The sequence below is a fragment of the Poromitra crassiceps genome (assembly GCF_964638095.1).
Source record: "Poromitra crassiceps genome assembly, chromosome: 25".
In the NCBI taxonomy this organism is placed as follows: domain Eukaryota; kingdom Metazoa; phylum Chordata; class Actinopteri; order Beryciformes; family Melamphaidae; genus Poromitra; species Poromitra crassiceps.
Genome location: NC_139649.1, coordinates 838,779 through 842,500, shown reverse-complemented (window position 1 = coordinate 842,500; position 3,722 = coordinate 838,779). Strand labels below are relative to the sequence as shown.

Here is a 3,722-nt window from a genome sequence, read left to right as displayed (position 1 = left end):
ACGGAAGGTCAGATCGTGATGCCTCTAAAAAAAAATAGATGTATTTTTTCTATGTATCTTTTGATGCATGACACATATATGTGATATATGTATTTTTTCACCCTGAATCCACCACTGCCATCCGTGAGTCTCTATGAGTTGCGGTTGCAGAGATATGTCCACCCTGCCATCAGGACTACGGGGGGAAGGGGTTTAACTTGGGGGTTCCAAGTTACTGACCAAACACTATTTCAGTGATTGCTGTCAGAATATAGAGCCATTTAACACTTGAAGTGCCAAATAGTAGCTTCCATAGTTGTCTATTCAGTGGAAGGACTAATTTCAAATTTAGAGATTGTAGGGAGAACCCTGAAAGCCATGTATTGCACTCACTTTTATCTCCTTGATCAATGCAGTGGCATCTTCACCCAGGTGATCAATTAGACATCTGATTATGACTTCTCTCCTTTGTTGGATGGGGCAGTCACTCTGTTAAGGAGAAAATTAATTTTAATAGCTGACAAGATGCAATACTCACTCTAGATCAGAGGTTTTCAAAGTGGGAGGGGGGCCTCCAAACAGTTACAGGGGAAGCTTAGTGAATGGAAGTGAAAAATATTAGGTTATTATTAGCGTACTCATCAAAAGGAGATCACATAAAATACCATAAATGTGTGTTTTGGTGAAAGAGATGGTTCAGAGATACAGTAGACTGTCGGGATTTTACCATTTTCCCAGAGTCAGAAACTAAGAAAGAGAGAGAGAGAGAGACAGAGAGAGTTTGATTGCAATTCCATTGAATGAATTTGAATGATTGGGATGTATTTACTATTTTTGGTTTCATCTGCATGCTTGTTCAAGTGACACATGTCGGTGATATTCAGGCCTACATGACCTTTCTGTGAATTAATACACAAGATTAATTGGTCATGCAAACACTAAGTACTTAGCTACATGATCAATGAATCTTGTTTATTAATTCTTGTTAGTGTCTCCTAAAGATCAATATATCAGCTTCAGGTCTTCTAAGGTTAAACTTTTCATTTGTTTTATTAAAGAATCAGCATCTTTGCAGAGAAGTTGACTCAATGTGAAGCAAGAATAACTCTAAACAGCTTTCATGTGTAATTTGGATAGGCCTATCTCCATTGACTGTATATATTATCCCTATCTCACAACACCATCACATCATATACCTGTAAAAACATCTGTGATTTGTTGCAATTTGGGTTCTTTTGTTGACTGGAAATAAACGTGTTTGCAGTGGGGAAACGGGGGTGGGGGGGACAAATGGGAGGAGGATTTACAGTGGACTCAATTAAAACTCTGCGAAACAGTGGGAGCTGCCGTGCCAGCAGAGAGAGATGGAGAGCTTGTCAACAGATCGTCTGTGGTGCCCCAACGACCCTCTGCGTTATGGGATAGGTGAAGGTGCACTGCAAGTAGGCTACAATGTCCAAGTTTCCTCAATTAACTTGCCATTAGGCTCTTTGCGATGTGATAAAAGTTTCTCAGTGAATTATAGTTGATTGCCTCACTAAATAATCTGCTGCTTACCCAATTTTAGCAGCAGAATTTGATGTCCTGGCATGGCATGTCCATGTGTTATGATGTATCCAAAAGGAATTCCTCTGCACTGTGCTGTGCAGCACAGATATTATGGTGGGCTCAAGCACAGCGGGGTATTTTAAGAGGTGCTTTTCAAAGCTCTTTGCAAAGTAATTGTGTGCATGCTGACAATAGGAGCATGCCATCTGTGTCCCCGCATTTTGCGTGGCACGCCTGGTTTGGCATGTGGCACACCTACCCCATGCATGTCCAGTACAATTCTAACAGGCATACAGGTAATAGCGCGGCAGGGAGAATACAAACACGCTTGTACACACCCCTAATTTACATTGCAGTGGCGTTAAACGAGCGCAAAACCAGCACTAACGCAAAATTACCGCTTTTGCAATGATAGGACCCTAGGTCTCTAGTGATTGGTTAGGGAAAAACAAACCCTCCTTCGCGAGATCCCTAGTAAAATAAATAACCAAAATGATTGGGGGGGGGGGGGGGGGGGGATTGTTTGGGCTGTAGGGCCACCGGATGGGATTCAAACATCCCCCCTGGGACCCCACCACCACTACTGAAAAAAATCCTAGAGGAAGCACTGGAGTGTGATTGCTTTGAATACACCCTACAATTCTAAAACTGTGCTGACCTTGTACTGATGGTCCTGGCCTCCTCAACGCCTCCTCGACATCAGGGTTTCCTCCAAAGGAAAGAAGGTTCAGAGCTGGGGAGTAACAGAATACATGTATTTAAAATACAAAATTCGACTGTATTCCATTACAGTTAAAGTTTAAATTGGTGTGTATTCTGAATACAGTTACTGTGTCTTCAAAGAGATTACTTACGGTATTACTTTGTTTTGTTTTATTTGGTCTAATGTTCATGTTTATGTGCCAAGCATTTCCTATAAACATATTTGATTTTTTTTTTGCATGTGCAGTGCACCTGCCACACACAGCCAGGAATCGAGCGTGCATAGTGCGCAAGATCCCTAGTAAAATAAATCACCAAAATCAAGGGGGGGGGGGATCATTTGTGCTGTAGGGCCACCGGATGGGATTCAAACATCCCCCCTGGGACCCCACCACCGCTGCTGAAAAAATCCTAGAGGAAACACTGGAGTGTAGGGATGTCACAATATATCGTCCCACAATATATCGCGATATCAAAACGTGACAATAAGTATCGTTGAGATGAAATCTCATATCGCGAGAAAAAGAAGCTGAACATGGTCGCAATTATCTGCATCCGATTGCATGCTCGCTCTCCTTTTCATTGCTTTGTTTGAACAGATGAGGGACGTTACAGAGGATGAAAATGGTGAAATTACTAAAATTATCGTGGAGGATGCCCCCTCAACATACAAAGCCATTGCAAAAAAATATTGTTAAAATATTGTATCGTTATCGTGAACCCAATATCATGTATCCTATCATGAACTGAGTGTATCGTGACACCCCTACTGGAGTGTGATTGCTTTGAATACACCCTACAATTCTAAAACTGTGCTGACCTTTGTACTGCTGGTCCTGGCCTCCTCAACGCCTCCTCGACAGGGTTTCCTCCGAAGCAAAGGTTCAGAGCTGGGGAGTAACAGAATACATGTATTTAAAATACAAAATATGACTGTATTCCATTACAGTTAAAGTTTAAATTGGTGTGTATTCTGAATACAGTTACTGTGTCTTTAAAGAGTATTACTTTGTTTTATTTTATTTGGTCTAATGTTCATATGTGCCAAGCATTTCCTTTAAACAGATTTGAAAAAATGCATGTGCAGTGCCACACACAGCCTCCTGGCTGGAGAAATGTGCATTTGTTTTTGCAAAGAGTGAATGAACCACACACTCAATATTTCATTTGATATGAATAAAAGACAGACATTTTCATTTTCTGACGATGAAAATACAATTAATTGTGCAGCCCTACTATAAACTCTTGATTTACTGTCTAAATGTGTGTGCTGCATCTAGCCTTGTCTTACATACAAAAAAACGCCAAAATGCCTAACTTTGGAGCATTGGAAACCCCACAAGCTCGACCACATTGGATGCAGTGGGTCTTAGTTTCATGTGGTATAAGGCTCCTCACTACAGTTTCAAAAATGAGTCTGCTACAGCCTTTGAAAGACAGTAATATCCCCGCGGTGTTTCTTCACATCCACCACGTGATGTTATAACGTTATA

At 41.1% G+C, this 3,722-nt stretch overlaps 1 long non-coding RNA gene across 1 annotated transcript in view; it reads right to left on the bottom strand.

The window, feature by feature from the left end:
• The window catches only part of LOC310798300, a 4,462-nt gene extending 1,368 nt beyond the window's left edge, over positions 1-3,094 (bottom strand). The window contains exons 1-3 of the long non-coding RNA XR_014553763.1: positions 3,050-3,094; positions 2,186-2,260; positions 373-468 (exon numbers count right to left, since the gene is read on the bottom strand). This is a non-coding gene — a long non-coding RNA (uncharacterized lncRNA). The remainder of the gene's footprint in view (positions 1-372; positions 469-2,185; positions 2,261-3,049) is intronic.
• Positions 3,095-3,722: the final 628 nt, after the last annotated feature.